Source organism: Aphelocoma coerulescens, chromosome 1, assembly GCF_041296385.1.
Source record: "Aphelocoma coerulescens isolate FSJ_1873_10779 chromosome 1, UR_Acoe_1.0, whole genome shotgun sequence".
Lineage (NCBI taxonomy): Eukaryota > Metazoa > Chordata > Aves > Passeriformes > Corvidae > Aphelocoma > Aphelocoma coerulescens.
Window position 1 is genome coordinate 38683152 of NC_091013.1, and position 18031 is coordinate 38701182.

General features: G+C 38.9%; 1 protein-coding gene across 2 annotated transcripts in view; it reads left to right on the forward strand.

The window, feature by feature from the left end:
- The window catches only part of FGF14 (fibroblast growth factor 14), a 387765-nt gene that overhangs the window by 13717 nt on the left and 356017 nt on the right, over window positions 1–18031 (forward strand). The window lies entirely within an intron of this gene.

Below are 18031 nucleotides of genomic sequence, written 5' to 3' on the forward strand. Positions count from 1 at the left end.
CAATAGCGGAATAAAACATTTTCAGTATAAATACTTCTCAACGTATTAGGTATCTTGGGAACAGTTTCTTCTGTTAGTAGAACATTAATGTAACATGTCTAGGACTTTTCATATGGCCTGGCAATTAAGACAACTTGGGCCAGACTAACTGCATTGAGGTTCTTTTCAGAAGTGAAAGTACTTTATTTTCAGTCCTAAACTGGAGAAATTAAGTTTTTTGGTGTCTCCTCATTTACAGTGGTTTTTTTCCTTTTGCCATGGTAACTGAAAGCACCACCTATAATCCTTCTTCTAGGAAGTATCTTGCTATTTGCTTTACATGGCAGTGCTCCGTGGTCATATTCGGGTCATCAAAGACATACAAAGATGTGTTTTACAGGAGGATAAAGGAAGCATTCTCTCCATGGCCAGAACATGGGACTGTTCTTGTGTTGGTAAATGATCTTTGGTCTCAGAAGAAAAAAAAGCAGAGGTTTTCTGGCCTTGGCACACTGCTTTGGGTTTTTAAAAATCTAGCTAGATTTAAAAACTTAGATCCTTTCTTGCTAATCCACCGCTCCATGGCCCCTCTAAGGGAAGGCCCCAGTTTCTGGGGAAGACAAAAATTTTCTTGTACAGATTAAATAATTCTGTCCTTAATCTACTATTACTTGAATAATTCTTACAACATCAGCCTCAGTCTGCTTCATCTTCTTGTCATTTTATCTTACAGTGACTAATTTGCAGAACAAGCATACCTTCCCTTGTTTGCACTCAAGGGCATTAACTAATCTAGTTAACAAACTAATCTAGGTCTAGAAAAAACAAATAGAACAAGCAGCAAATGATCAGCTGAGACTGAACTACAATTTCCTTCCATGTGGACAGGGTTCTCTTGGGTTTTCCTCTAGAGACAACTGAGTTTTTTCTCAGAATCCCAAAGTTCTTGGTTTTGTCAGTTAGGTACAGGCAACAGTGCAATACAAGTCAATCTGGAGGTTACACAAATAGATTTCAGAAGTCTCAGTGTGTCTTCAATGAAGGACCTCGAAGCAAATTTATTAAATGAAAGGCTGACTTGGCAGGAAGTTCTAATCCTTTTGAAAAATACTTCTAAAAAAAGGAGTATCAGAGAATGAAAGTTCAAACTGCCTACATTGCAGTATACAAATTAATAAGCGAGTCACCTGGTAGTCTCCTTGTCCCTGGTACATGGCACTAATGTCTTCTCCCTCAGGGGGATGTACAGTACCCTAAGTCCCTGACAGAGCACAACCATTTCTTTAAAAGTTTTTTTTTGTTTTGTTTTTAATCCAATACAGAAAGATCTGGCTAGTATAGAAATATGTGACATTGGTAGAACTTAGCAGTACTTTTTGAGTAGTTCTAAAAATACTCATTCTTTTGAGGTTAGATATAGTGGTGAGTATACAAAGCTTCTGAAAGAGCACTGGTGGAAAGGCCAGTATGTAAAATGTTGCCCAGTAGACTGCAATACTCAATAATTATGAAATAAAAGTTCATCACTGAAACCAAATATAGAAATTCTTGCTTTAAGTTCAGAGATATTTACCTAGGAGAGCAGTTAAGCCAAAAAACTCCATTATATTAACATGGTACCCTCTGCATGTCCTTGTTAGGCCTTTTTAACTGAGAATACACTGACACAGGCAGTTGGGGTAGTGAAACAGTGTTTTCTGGAGGGTTTATAGGAACCAATTATATGCAAATCGTTTAAATTGGTGGTGAGCAGATCTACATTGACAATTGTCTTAGTGTCTGGATTGTGGCACTTTGCATACTCAACTCTGCACTTTCAACACGCAGTGCTTTCATAGCAAAAGGATGGAGCTGAATCTTTTCTGCTCAGATATTTTTACAAATTCTTCCTTTTTTTCTGTTTTTTTTCTGTTCAAATTGTTACCATTCTTTGTGCAAGATAATAAATTAGCTGTTGCTCCTATATTTCCTGTAATAATTCTATTAAAAGGCACCATTTCTGTCAGAATATTCCATGGATAATGACTGGGCAGATTGTTCTTGCCCCTAGATGCAGTTATCTAATTAGAGATTATCCTGTTACACAGCACTTTAAGCTGTATTTCCTTTTCTTAGCCCACAGAGGACATAGAATCACAGAACAGTTGGGGTTGGAAGGGACCTCTGGAGATCATCTAACTCCCCTGCTAAAACAGGGTCACTTAGAGTGGATTGCATAGGATCATGTCCAGTAAGGTTTTGAATACCTCCAGAGATGGAGACATGAGCATGGGAAAATTATTTTTGCCAGTGCTGTGACCTCTACTGCAGCCCATCTACTTATTCTCCTCCTTCTGCTTTCATCTCTCTTCCCATCTTCCTTTCAGATAAATTTATGAGGGAAAGAGTGAAAATCCTGCTTTAGAGCATCCAGTGGGAAAATTTTTCCACCTGAGGATGGGATTTGGAGCAAAGTTTCCTCACCACTCTGCGTCTGTGGATACAGTGCAGAGCTCCTGTCAGTTCACATGCTTTGCTGTAGTGCAGAGCCTCAGCAGCACTGTGTGTTTTCCTGTATTTTAAATCATGATGGATTTAAAGAAGCCTGAGAGCTAGGATGCTTCTGCTGTGCTCCATAAGAGAGCTCTTGGTCTTTCTCCTGGTTTCCTTTAATGATGAGAGGAAGTAACCAGTGACAGCTTTTGACACCTTAGTGGCTGGCAGTGACCATCTTTTGAGCATGCTGTGTGGCCCCATCACCTGATGAGTCTCAGCAAGGTGATGTTTCCTAAGAGGAGAAGCCTTTCCTTAGGAGTGAAAAGGTTTTGAACTTTGAGTTTATGGTACTGTGGGACAAATACTGCTCTTCTGAGAACAAGATCCACTCAGAAAAAATTAGGGTGTATTTGAATAGAAGATGGGGAGGGAAAAGCTTCTGAAGTTTCTCTAGAGAGAGAACAAGATCTGCTCACTGCACTATCCAGCCAGTGAGCAGAGGGATTTTTGTGAGTGGAGTAGAGGGAGGAAAGAACAAAGCCAGTAAATTCGCTGGTATCTGGATGCTCAGCAAAGGAGCTTCATATTTTGTGGCTGTGAATCAAAATTTTTGGGTCTTATTACTGGAAGTTTTTCTCTTCTTCAAAATGTGAGAAAAAAAAAGAAGAAAAAAGAAGCTTTTGTTTTATTATGAAGAGCCTTTCTGCTCTTCTGTTATACTGACAGTATTCACTGTATACTCCTCTTTCTTCCTGCTCTTCCCTGCTCATGGATAACATGAGACTATTGATACTTATTAAAGAACCTTTATTTTGCTTTTTTCTCATCATGCAGCAGCCATTTTAGTTGTGTCTTCAAGTTTGCTCCATTTCTGGCAATACTGTAATGAGGGTTTAAGAAGATAATGTCTAAACAGAAGTTGTTTAGTCATATTTACGATGGATGCACAAGGACCTGAAAGAACTCTTAGAGTACAATTTTGGTAATACTTCCCTGATATCTCATAGTTTGGCATGTACAAAGAAGCATGAAGGGTTTTTCAGTGGATGTTGATTCAATTAGATTTTGGGCTTTTTGCAGGCATTTTTCAGTTAAAAAATTCTAGTGATAATCTGAGAAATAAATAGGTTAATACATTATACAAATTCTCATTCTGTTGTTAATAGAACTCAAAATGTTCCTAAAGGTAAAGTGTAATGCTCATGGTGGGATAAGGCTCATGGCCTAGATGTCATACCTTGGAATATCAGCTGTGTTACAAAAATTTCCATTTGTGTGAGAGCATTCAGCTTCAGACCAAAGGTCTTTTGTCCTTGACTTGGATGAGTCTTGGGGAGAAAATTTCCCTATGATTATTTAATGAATGGGACCTATTCAGTTAGCAAGACTATGAAATGGAAGGTGCCACTTGCCTATTTGGTTTTCATGTTTAGTATTACCATTCAGTTTCTTAACCAGCCTTTCCCAACTCTATAGTTTTACCAATGCATTTCAGTACGTTGAGAGGTTTAATGATGAGCTCAGTCATTCAAAAATCATATTAATTCAATACTAGCAGGCTCAAGGCCTGTCTGTGTCTCAGTCTTTAGCCAATGAAGATGCTAACTTCAAATTCACTGTTTTTGAGAGGAGTTGTTCCAGCAAATAATTCAGTTATTTGATTTTTCCTTCAGAAACAAAGAAATTATTATTTCTGAGTGAATTCTATTCTATTCTATTCTATTCTATTCTATTCTATTCTATTCTATTCTATTCTATTCTATTTCTTTCATTTATTACTATTTTAACCTATGATTTTTTACTTACATAAACAGGAAAATACTTCAGTAGGAGATAAGGAAAGTGTTTCATCTTAGCAATGTCTTTTAAAAGCTAGAAATTACTCACTGTTTACTCTAGCTAACCTTGATCCTAAGTAAATTTCTATGTTATTTTTCATCAGTCTTTCAAATTGTTCCAGATGTAAGAGGAAGGTAATGCTTTATTTGTTTTATCAGTGGCTTGTTCTCCTTTGTAAATGAAATAGGTACAGTACCTATAGGAGTGGAGGGACTAGAGTTGTGGTCATGTACATCTCCCCTTTTAGAACCAAGAATGGAAACCTGTCTTGCCTGAAATACTTTTTCGGGCACAAAAATGGTTTAGAAAAATGTCACCATACAGTTAAAATAGTTTTAGGTGGTCACTGTTCTTCATCCCAACACCCCACAATACTTACTGCTTTCTGTCCAAATTCAACTTCTCCTATATGCAGTAACAAAGGGTAAGATTTTATCATTGACTCCTCTGCTTTGGCATGGTACTGCCATGGTCATGAAAAAAGAGCACTAAAATTACGTGCTGACTGTGCCAGATACATCCGAAGAAAATCCCTGTACAATAATGTGCACTCATTCAAATTGTGCTATTCATATGGTAAGGGTAGAGATTATACTTTATTTCTGCACTTGGCATACCAAGGACAAAGTAGTTCTTAGCTCATTCTTGCCCTCATCTTCCTGCAGAGTGGCTGGCACAAAGTTATTTCTGCTATTCTGGGCACAGAGAGATGTCCAGGAGGCTGATTCTTGACTAGGTGGGGAAGGCCCTGGCTCTGCTGTTTCTGCAGCAGCCAGAAGGCTAGAGGCAGAGCCACGGCTGCGGGATGTAGAATAATACCCCATTTCTTCCAGTTACAACAAATCCATCTCTGGTGTCACATGGAGTGCTGCAATTCTGCTGATTAAAAAGGCACCTAATTCACAGATTCCTAGTGGCATGTGGGATACAACTGCAAAGCCAGTACTCTGCTTTCATATGGATAGCAATTAAAGTTGACAACTCAATCTAATTTTTTTGTCATATTTTTTGAAGTGTCATTAGACACTTTCTGCTCCTCATTCGTCGCTGTTCTGTAATAGTGAGTTCTACTTAAATGGCAATTAAAGTTTCCTGTTTTCCTCATTTCCTCTGCTCAGTTGACAGTGTACACTACTGTCAAATGTTGCAGAAATTAAAATAACAATTTACAGGATGTTGTTTAAAATATTTGACAAATAGGGACTTCTAATGGCCCCTACTTGTGGGTCTAAGCAGGTAAATGAATGGTGAGGGATTTTAGCATCTTTCAGAATCTGGGCTGTAATTCACATAGAGTTGCTAACATAGAATATTTACGCAAGTGGAAGCTATATTACCTGTTCTACTGCACTCTAAGCATCTGTTCAAAGATGGATGTGGTTGATATCCAAATGACTTGAACACAGCACGTGCAATGTGGGCAGAAAACTGGGATGTATTTTCAGCTGTTTATGCTTGAGTGAGGGCGACCTTGGAAACCAACAAAGTGGGGGAACAAAGAACCACCTCCTGCCTGTTGCAGAATTAGGATCAGTTCTTTTTCTAGTATTTCTGGTATTTTCTTTTCAGATCAGTTCCTTGACTATGGTTATGGCACAAAGCTAATGCATGGGCATATGATGTAAATAAACATCCTTACTGCAGACATGCATTCATTGTCTAGATGGCTGAGATGGCAGCGGGAGAACAAAGAAAAGAAGTCATGCCCCAGTTCCTTTGGCTGAAACCTTCCCTCTATGAGCACGTGAAAGAAAATTGCCCAGGAGTCATAAGCATGTCTCTATCTGATGTGGGCACAATGTTGACAACTCTCCTATGTTTAAGCTACTGGATCTGCAGCAAGATATCAACAGCCTCAGGAGAAAAATTAGCCCCACCCTTACCATAGAAAGTGTCTCAGCTGATGAAAACTGAAAGGGTTTCTTTCACATCAGTGATGCTGTGGAGATTTGGTTCTGTCACAACAGCACTTACTACCTAAAAGGACTGCCACATAATGTAATGTCTGAAACAAGTGCATTACCTTTTTATCTGTATGAATAGAAGTAATCAAAAGTGCTCTGGAACATTTTGCAACTGTAGTGATTTAAGGAGAAAAGGGTAGAAGTTTTTGTCTGGTTTCGTTGATAATTCCAAGCATTTTGATATTTTTGAGGGGTGAAAAGAGTGTAAAAGTAATTAGTGCTATGGAAACAATCAGATGTGTAGCAGTTTTACTTTTTTTTCCTCCCTTTTAAAATTAGGTCCATTTAAATGCATTCATTCAGTGGTGTGCTGAAGGCTCTGAGAGAACGGGACATGCACCTGGAGCTTTGTATTCCTTTGTTTACTACGTGGTATGTAGAAACTCCAGTTTGCAACATGCAGGTTTCTTCAGCTGTACTATAGAAAATACAGACAATAAAAATTAATTGCTTTAGTTTCTTGTATCCATCCTGATCATAAATTATTATGTAGGTGTTATTTAGTACTTCCAAAATTTCTACGGGCTAAAGGAGTCTTACTACCCTCTATCTATTTAGAAATAAGAAAAGGAGGACTAGAAAAGCACAATGATTTAACATTTTTGTATAGTACTCTTTCTATAAACACAAACTGTTTTTCAATGCCTTAATCTAAAGCCATTCCTTGCTCACTAGCTTTCATACTCTGGCATCCAGATAGCTGAAAAAAAGTAAATAGCTCCCAGTGATGTGAAGCAAGTTAAACCTGATGCATGTAATCACAGTGCTTGTTTTCAGCTTGTTTTTGTTGCTACTTGACGATATTTGTCAATACATTCTTAAAACAAACAAAGAAATTAAAATTCATTAAAAGGAGCTGCAAAATCAAGCATTCAAATGCTAGGTCTAATTGACTTTAGAAAGCTGTAATGCTTTAACTACTGCAGCAGGATTAAATCCTGTAGTTTTGAAGGGTGTCATACCAGGGAGGAATAAGAAACCTCGGTACAAAGCAACCTCCAGTGTGTAGAGTGGTTAACTTTCTTCTTAACTAATGTGCATTATATGTATTAGTTTTGTTCGAGTAGGGCTTTAATTACTTGACTGCCTTTTGGTTGTTTTCTTTGTCTTCACTGCCTGAGCACTGAGCTTTTCCTGAGCACTGAGCATTGCCTGAGCACTGAGCTTTGCCTGAGCACTGGAGCCACACAGTAGGGACTACCTCACAGGCAGCTTGGGAAAGGGGTTAGGAGCAACCCGAGAGAAAATCCTCCTTACTCGCCAATCAAAATCCTGGCCTGAAGCATGCACAGCAGAGCCAGAGATTTTAGCTGCTAAATTCTAGTAAGTCTATTAGAAAAACACATTCTGAGGTTTTCTGTAGTGCTTTTACAGATGTCTGCTCTACTTCATGGATGCACTAGACCTTTTCAGAGGATTGACTGAGAATTTTTTTTAAATATGGGCAAGATGTTTCCAGACAGCTCAAGCTGACAATAATAAGTCTCAGGAGGACTTATTAACTCAGGTGTGATTAGAAATCAAGCTGTCTCTGTGTACTTGTGCTGCACCATGGCCAAGTGAATAATGTTTCTTATTACGTGGTGTACTGAAGAGCGCAATACATAAACATCCAAGTGAGTACTACCAACGCTGTCTAGACCCTTCTGAAACTGGTGCTCATCTGGAGCTAAAAAGCCCCATATGAATGCAAACTTGTGCCAAGTACCTCATGCCATCTCTTCACTGGCGTGAGCATAACTGGGGAGAGGAAATGTTCCCTCCATATGCAGAAAGTCATTAATGTAGGTGACAGTTCCTTACCGGGAATTGTGTCCAAACCCTTTTCAGGGCTGGGGGCTACTGCCTGCTTAACTACAGAGGCTTTGAGGACTTTGACAAGAGAAATGGTTGCAGTTGCAGTTTGAATTTACAGCTACTATTTTAAAGTGACAAGAGCATGCAGGATTCATTGTTCATTCTTCCCACATTTTCTTTGTTTTCTATTGTTTCTTGCTTTATCACTTATATGTCAACATTACCAGGCACAGTATTTTCTTTGTGGCAAAACTTTATGCTCTATTTTTATGAACTAAAGCATAAAGTTTTGCCACAAAGAAAATGAACTATGGTGACCACGTTACTTAAAGCTGTAAGAGGATAATAAAAAATGAAAGGTGGTGTTTCACTGCAGAAGCAAATGGACTTTATTCATGACACTAGGAATGGCTTATTAGTTTGGGCTTTCTAACCCCTAATAGGAAAAATTTATGGAAGGCTTATTCTTGTCACAGAATCATAGAATAAGCTGAGTCGGAAAGGTCCCATCAGGATTGAGTCCAGCTCCTGGCCCTGCACAGAACCATCCCCAAGGGTCACACCATGTGCCTGAGAGCATTGTCCAAACGCTTCTTGAGCTCTGTTACACTGATGCTGTAACCACTTCCCTGAGGAGCCTGTTCCAGTGCCCAACCACCCTCTGGGTGAAAACACTCTCTGTGATACCCAGCCTAAACTTTCCCTGACTCAGCTTCATGCCATTTCCTTGAGTTCTGTCCCTGGCTACGAGAGTGAAGAGATCAGTACCTGCCACTCCTCTTCCCCTCTTGAGGAAGTTGTAACTGCAATGAGGTCTCCCCTCAGTCTCCTCCAGGCTGAGCGGACCAAGAGACTTCAGCCACTCTTTGTAAGGCTTCTTCTTCATACCCTTCACCACCCTTGTGGCCCTGCTTTGGATGCTCTCTAATAGCTTAGTGTCTAATTGCTTAGTGTTTGTCAAATGTACATAAGCCCTTATGTATCAAAGTACTGGGAAAAAAATCAGTGTAACCACAGCAATGTTTCCCTTTGTGCACTTTCTGAAATGAAGCCTGGGTTTTCCTCTCTTGCTCTTTTCAGAAAGTGTTACACAAAAACACCCAGGTCATTGTATGGAAGTCCTGAAGTGAAATCTAATTTTTTTTTATCTATTGCTTTTAAAAAATGGCTTCAGTCCTCAGGTATTTCACACTGAGCAAAATACAGCATTCAAAATTCTGCCTGAACTTTTGTAAAGAAAATGTAACCAGTTTGATACAGCTTTTCTCATAGCAGTATTTGGCAGTTCACATAATGCACATTTATGGAATAAAGAATACATGCCTCTGGAACCACAAGAGAAAGGAAAGAAGAGCTTTTAGTTTTGTCTCATGCATGGATGTATATTGCTTAGTGTTGATTCCCTATTGTTTTTTATTCTTTGTCTTCACTGTCTGAGCACTGAGTTTTGCCTGAGCACTGGAGCCATGAAGTAGGAACATGTGCTGGAGAGTCTGCTCGTTGAGCCATGGATGCCAGGAAGGCACTGAGGAAGGTGGAGTGAAGGTGAGATGAAGGCAGGTGGTTTGGTCTTGGAAACCAGGTGGTTTTGTCTTTTGCTGTAAGTTTCTGATTGTTGCGAGGGCTCAGTGATTGGGAAGATGGCTCAAGCGGGCTAACTCATGTTTGACTGGGAAGAAAGCTCTGAGGCAGGTTTGAGAAGGGGGTAGGTTGGAAAGGTGTTGTCTTATGCAGTAGCTTGGCAGGTAAAGATGCAGACTGGGTCCTTTTGTGGTGAAAGTGTTTGCTCTTCCTTACTTTGACTTCAATGTGGAGAGGGGATGGGTTGGGGTGGTCCCATGTGACTTCTGAGTGAAAGGGGCCAAGCTGTGAGCTGAGACTGCCACACGAAATAGATGTTTGGCAGCCCCAGTCACAGCCTGAAATGCAGCATTTGTCATTCAAGCTTTCACAGGTAAAGGTGAAACAACAGCATGTCAGAAGCAAATTCCTCTGCAGGGTCAGAAAATGTGACCCCAACTCTCCTACCTGAATCTTCCTGTAATGCAGTTTCCAGTCTCAGAAAATATGTCCCAGTCAGTCTGGCAAACATGAAAATCTTGTCTATAGCTCTTACACTCTAGCCTGGATGGCAATTACGTTTTTGGCCTTCTGACACCAGCTGTGTAGGTGAGCCAGAGCAGGTCTCCCATCTGTGCCTAGATCTGTAACATCCTGGCTCCTTTCCTGTATCGTGATCTCAGTGGTTTGAACTCAGGCTAAGGGCATGTAGGGGATATATAAAACTGCCCCTGAGAATGACTTCCATAAGCTGTGATTAACCAGTTTGGAGCCTTATCTTCTAGATATTTTCTGGGGAAGTGGGTGGAAGAAGAGGACTAACTGTAGAGAAGTGTTCTATTTCATTCTCTGGCTGCTTAAATAAAGATGAAGCTGGCAAATTCCCTTTTCATTCCTATTACTGTTTTTCTCTTTTTGCTCATAACTCCCAAGCAATGTGAAATAAAATGTTACAGTTTCAAAGGAAAATTGGATTATACTCAATTGGAGGGAGGGAAGGAAGAAGAAAACAGGCTTTATATTTTGACAGAATTCAATCCAGACTTTAAAAAAATAAAATGAATAATTTTGCAATATTTTGTAAGACTCTGTTTTCTAAAGACACAGCTAATCAGATATGCATGCAAATTTAACACGGGTTGCCAACTCTCATAATTTTTTTTTTTTTTTTTTTTTTTTGCTACAATTATGCGGCGTAAAAATTGGCCTCTTGTGAGAAGTTGCTGACAGCTCAGCAGTTCTGCTTCAGTGCTGGCTGCAGAGGGTGGGATGGCTGCCAGTGCAGGAAAGTGGAAGATGGCTTTGGACTGGGATGCAGGATGCTTCCAGTTGAGGCAGGTGTTGCATAGCCTGCACTGGTTTCTGCTGTCCCAGGAATGACAACCTGCGTGACAAAACAAGAAGCCTGTGGCATCTCCTCACCCATCCTTTCCCATTACATAGCGTGAAGTGAGAGAAAGAGAAGCAAAGCAGAAAGTGTAGCAGGTGCCCAGAATCTCTGTGTTTCCCCATTTTTCCCTCTATTTACATGTAATCAGATCCAGAGGGAAAAAGGTGAGGTGAGGAAAGGGATAAGAACAGTTTGGAAATAATATTCATAATAATATTAATTTTGCTTGTGGGTTATAATCTTGTGAAGTTGGCAATAATATATATACATATATATATATATCTCCCTGTATAATTTGATAAAATTTGCAACTTGAAAGAAAATGGGAGGCAATAAAGCATTTTAGAGTATTTCCCCATTACTGTGATATTTAAGTGCTGAAGAGGTAGTTACATCTTTATTAATTTGGTCTCTTATTTATTCAGATTTTTTTAAAAAAAACCTAATTACCCCTTCTAGATATCAGTCTACTAATATTAAAAATCTAAGGCACAAGTTTATTGCTTTTAGAAGAGAGATAAAGTGTAGTTCGTTTTTCTGTTGTATTCTCACATATGATCTTGTTTATTTCAAGACAAGAACAAATCTTAGTTATGCAGTATTATTACCTGTAGTAAGTTCTGATGAATGGCTATGTAAGCCAACAAAGTCTATACAGAGATTCGGTCAATACAGTGCTTTGGTTTGTGCCAAACACTGGCTGGAAGACAGACCTTCATAGCCTCACTTGTCTCATCACAGGGTTCCACTTGGTTCCATGGTCAGACTGGGAATTTTAAACCATGTTAGACAGCCAGCTGAAAGGAAGAAAACTTGTTCATTTTTACCAGTTTGCAGATAAGTGAGAGTGAGGGCTAGGTGGTAAGCAACCTGGAGTAATGAATGCTAGGCTGACTCCTTTGCTGCTGTGCACAGTGTGAGGCCTCCTGCAGTTGTGTAAAGCACGAACACCAAATCTGATCTGTCTGCCTACTGCACTCTCGTTTTACACGGTTGTGAACTGCACAAGTGACAGGAGGAGGGCCGGGGACTGAAACAACGTATGGGCTGGGCATGTGCCACAAGGACCTGAAGCAGATTTACTTTATTGCCATGTGGCACTGTCATCTTCAACATGACACTGCTCCCCAAGTCCGTGGGATGGAGGCTGGATGTGTAGTACGGCGTCTGTGGCACCGTGCTCCAGCTCCAGGCTCAGAGCCCACGTTACGCCCAACCTGGAGCTGCTACGCCTCCTGAGTCTCTACCTAATAGGGAACATCCCATTATGTTCAGCTTTTTGGGTGTTGCAGAGGAGCAGTGTCACATGTTCTAACTGAAATGGTAAGATTTGTTGCTCAAGCTATAATTCCCAAAGTGTGAATGTTTTCAAGTGCTAATTTTAACTTTAAGACCAAGGATTTGACGATTATTTTTAACTTACAGACTTGATTCTCAGTGCTAGGAAACTAAAGATGGATACAGTCAAAGGATGTTATAAATACAGTGTGCCTATTCTAAGTCCTTGCTTTCTGCGTCAATCATGTAATGGGTATTCAACCTGAGTGATTTGTATTGTAAGGGAATCTTGACTTTTTTTGCAAGTTATAACTGAAATTAAAAGGGAGAGATGTAAAACCTCAACTTTGTAGTAGATGAGTGGTTATACTATGGGTTGAAAAAAATGGTCCAGAAAAGCACGCCTGGTACTGCAACCTTTGTACATGTTTTAAAGGGGAGTTTGAGGGCAGACAGCATATCAAAGCTGATGAATACAAAATGGATCACTTATGTATTTGCTATGAAATTATTAACGTTTGACACTGTGTGTCCTGTTGAGACAGCAGCTTGTATTTTTCATTTACACAAACAGAAGAGAAGCAGAATTATCTTAATTTCGTGTCAAACACACCGTATTTTTCCTCTTTAGAACTTTATAGTCAGATTTCAATTGTATATAGACACTTGGATTTGTGCTCAAAGACAGAGCAGAGCGCAGTGAAGCTGTTTTATCTCCTTCTGCAGATAGCTTGAATCTGTTCAGAACATGGTTACTCATAGAAGTAATTAAAAAAACTTATTGTTTTTAATGATTATTGCAGAATATTAATGAAAAGTAAATATGGAATTCAGACTCATGAATGGACATACTGCAGATCAGATGAGTTATGCATGTGTAATCAGCAAAAGGCACATTAGTTTAAGCCCTGTCAAATTAACTTTAATTTTGAATTGTGGGTATTCAACTTCTGATACATTTTTGCAATGAGCAGCTTATTAAATATCTGTAGGAGAGGATGCAAATGCATAAAACATGCTCAAAAGAATTTTGAACAATGAATGCATTTATGGAAAACATGTTCTGTTCCTAGGCAATTCTTGTTGAGTAATAAGTGCTAAATTTGACTTAATTGCTGGCTATTATTATTCCTTACTGTTTCATGTGGTAAAACCATTGAAAATGACCCAGTTTTGTGAATTGAGGATTAAATGAAAAGAAAGTGAAATAGCAAGGATGATTTTTTTTCATTTTGTACTGAGGAAAGTTTTCTAATCCACTGTGTAAAAATAAGGTGTATTCAAAACATCTTGGTAAACCTTCTCTGAGAAACAGAGACTTTAATATGTTGAAATGGCATGAGATTAGATGGAGCAGTGCACTCAGTATGTGCAACCAGCAGTGAGAGAGTGACTTTGCTCTGAGTTTTTACCCAAGACACCCAAGACACCCAGTTCTAGCTGGGCAGTGATTAAGCCGGGTCTGATTAAGATTAGTCATCTTAGACTGGCATGGTAAAAAATTTAGGCTGTATCTAGGTGGTGAGTGTATCTGTAACTGCTTTGCTAGTTCTTTGTTCTGTGGACATGAGCAGGTGTGGATGGGCATGTACAAGACACAGAAAAGCTGCAGTTGCACACAATACCATTAGCTAATTAACCAAGTTCCTCCAATGGGAAAATTACGTTTATCAGTTATTGTACCTAAGCAAAGCATTGCATTTGTGGACTAAGGAAAGGTGACTGACCACAATCTTATCTTTCATTGTTGCTCTTTTCAACATGAAGTACATTAAAGATTGTTAATATTTAATATTACATCTTTATAAACAAATATATTAATAATATAATACCAGTGTTATAACACACACATATGTAACATTATATACTGTACATTATAATATTAGCCATGTCATCATTTTTCTAAGATACAAATTTTGTATTGCCCAACTAACTCTTATGATTCCTCAGAAAGAGGCATATGGGTTGTTAGAGAAGATTGAAAGGAATGTGTCTTGCGTTTGAAGTGGAAGGTGAGCCCCATCCCTGGTGTTGATGCAATTCACTGGGGAAAACTTTACTGTAGAAAGTTCCATTCTGCCAGAAGGATGAACTTATTTGCCAAATCCTCACACTACTTGAACTATGAGATATCTTGATGCTCAGCCATTGAGATCTTTAAAAATAGGGATTAGGGCCTTGAACCTGATACTGCATGGAAAATGCATGGTTATAGTGCATGGAAAATGCATGTAATCCAAAACCAAATCTGATAATCAAAGTGGGTATGGAGATGTGCTCCATTAAGTTGTGTCACCTGCTATTCACTCTTCGGTAGAGATTAAGTTGCTGTTCTGCAGCTGAGTGGTGATGAAAGTGCAAACACTCTAGGGAAGTGCAGGCCTCACCAGCTGAGAAGTGAATCAGTTTCATTGTAGTAAGGAAAATCATGTAAAGTCTACTATTATAATTTCTCAATGAAGACCAATATCCACCAGTCCTTTGTGCTGCTGGTCTCTGTGTGCGTGTACACACACATACACACACAAATATATACATGTATGTATATGTGCACCATCTTTTCACAGCCAGCCTGGAAGGCAATATGAAGAATTTAATGCTATTCTATGTGCTATCACCTGTGCATGTGTAGAGCTTTATGGCAGAAGGTAGTCTTTATGGTTCTCTACAGCTTGATTATGCACTGGTGCCTTTGAACACAATACCTGTACGTGGTTTGACATGTCAAGAGGTGCAATTAAAAGGTGAGCTTTCAGATTAGCTGTTCATAAGAATTGAAAAAGGAGGGTGAGCCTTATTGAATTTACCTTTATAAGTGTGTACAATTTCAGATTTGATAGAAATGAATGTAGTTATAATTAAAATGGTCTTTCTATAACATTTTCTGTTCACGCAATTAGAAAAAGAAGGCTAACCTTTGTGTGAGTCTTTCTTGAAGAATGTCTTCCTTAGGGAGAAACTGAAATCCCTATTTTAACTCCCACGCTTAATTACAGTTGCATGTAGCCTCATGGCAAACCTCTCCTTTTTGTCTGTGTTTTTTTCTGCATTAATTGTTGGAAAAGATATCTTCTTTACATGGCTAGGTGAAAAGTCATAGAATAGAGCAGCATCCTTCCATAGCTGAGACAATACTGGAAAACAAATGAATAGGATTACAATAAGTAGTCATCAAAAAGGATGAAGCTCTAATTTTGAGTTTTAAAAGCCTGCATTTTTCTTAAATGCAGGGATCTTGATGGGCAGTGTGCCAAGATTTTGAGTTTGATTTAATATTATCTGGAACAAGTAGTCTAAATCAGAGAGGAGTCATGACTGTTAGAGTAACATGCAGCTGACATAAGCAAAGAAACCTTTCAGAGTGTGGGTTGGAACCCTTAACCACAGATGAAATAATTTCTCTGTTAATGCCTTAATCTTGTGTCCCTTACATGACTCATATAAAAACTTGTAGCTTACTAATATTTTAGATGCATTATGAAAATACTATTGTGCATTTCTTTTGCTTTATTCATTACAAAACACTGTTATGTAGCCAAGTTAAGCTCACAAAAAGTCCTGTTTGGTTTTATATTAACAGAAGTTTTATGGATTATTTTATAAATAAGGGCTTGATTCTCTTTGCCATTGTTTCTTGCTGATTTAATTCTGTAAGAGACAGTGAAAACAATCAGTTCCTGAGGGAGTGAAACCAAAGGAGTCACACCTGTGCACATGGAAGCTGCTTTAAAAATTTCTCACTAGAGGACAGGCTCAAAGACATGATTAGTATTGATTTTGGTGTTTTTTTTAGTATGTGAACACACCTGTAACTCAGGTGTGTTCAAGATTTCCCTTTCTCCTGAAGTTACAGTTAATAAGGTACTTCTGTCAGAAGGCAGTTCTGGTGCTGCAGCAGAGCTGCATTTACTACATCCGAGGGGGAGGTGAGTTTCATATGCTGTGATTCATGGTGTGACTCTTGGGGATGGTGCTGTGCAGGACTGGGAGTTGGACTCGATGATCCTTGTGATCTTGGTGTCTTCCAACTCAGCTTATTCTGTGATCCTGGGATGCTGTGATCACTGACTGGTGCATCATGGAGGAGGAAAGACAAGGCCAGTCCTTTTTTTTTTTTTTTTGAGGGCTCAAAGTGCACATGATGTATATGTGGGTAATGAAGTTCAGGCCACATGCTGACTGTAGGCACCCACTGTGTGCTGCACCCACAGGCTGCCCCTGGAGGTTATGCAGGCTCCACTCTTGCAGGTATTCTAAAGGTAACTGGACAATGCCCTGAGCAACCTGGCATGATCTTGGAGCTGACCCTGCTGTGTGGGGGAGGCTGGACCAGAAACCTTCTGAGATGCCTTCCAGTCCAGATTGCACCATGGTCCTGTGTAGTGACCAGCAGCTGATTGCTGTTCAGTTGTCCTCAGTAGCACAATCTCCTGCTTGTGGCAGCACCAGGTGCTGGAGGACCCTGTGTTCACACAGCCAGAGGGGTTCTCCAGTGGTGGCCTGGCACACAACTTTGGCCATGGGACCACTGGGAGTGTGGAGCACATCAGCAGTCCAATGTAAATTTCAACTTAAATACAGCCTATTCCTTACAGTAAATGGTTGGTGTTGGCACTCTGCTGAGAGAGGTGAACTGGATCTTAGCATAACTTGGAAAAATCTCGAGATTTTCCAAAATGCTGTCAGACTGTTATAGATCTGACAGGCCGTCTGACAGGCCGTTTTTGCCAATAGACAGTTCTGGAATATTATTTCTTTTTTTTTTCTTTTTTTTTTTTCTTTTTTTTTTTTTTAAATCCCATTCTTAGTATTTGGAAGCAGTAGGACACAATTTGTTCTATATTCCATATAGAAAACTCTCACACATTGGTTATCACTGCATTAGGTTAGTCAAATCTAACTAGTTGCACTTAGAACTTTTTCTTTTAAATGATCAGGCATAGATATTATTCCCCATTGAGTTAATTTAAATTGTATTTTGTTTGAAATAAATATTCAGGAGTGGTTTTTCCACTTGGCTCTCAGATGAATATAAATATGGTTCTGTTGCAAAGCGTTCTTTGCCTAAGGCCATATTTTTTATAATATTACACTTACAATATAAATAATTCAACAAGTAGACATATCAGTAGATGCTGACAGTTTTGGCCATCAGGCACAAAGAAAATAAAATTCTTTATTTAAATAAGGAACTTATAAACATGGAACTTCTAAAATTTATGTTTAGGGGTCAGGTGGCATTCAGGTGTTGAGATTCTCTTCCTTTCATGAATTGCACTGGGAATTTCCCTTTGTCACTTTACAGAGAATTCCTAAGTTCAGTTAAATTGTGCAAGAAGTATTTTGCCTTAACTTGCTTTAAAACATCATCTATATATCAGACTCTATGAAGTAGCTACATCTCCACAATAGGTGATTTTTTGAATAACACGATGATGTAGGTAATAGAATGAAAGCATTACTTAAATGTACTTAAATGCCAAAAATTATATATAAAAGCCTGTCTTTTTTAGTACATAATAGTATTCTTCTGTGTTTAAATTTTTATAAATACTAATTTCCTTTTTATTTCTCAGCACAGCCGTTTATCTTGAATAAGTAAGATATCCAGCCTCATACAGACAGGTTCAAGGCGTATCTATAAACAGAAATCTTCCAGGACAGTATTTAGATAATATGGGTGCAGATAGCAACAGTTTAAGTCATTCCATGTACTGATGGTGTGCTCACTGGAAAATCAGATATATTT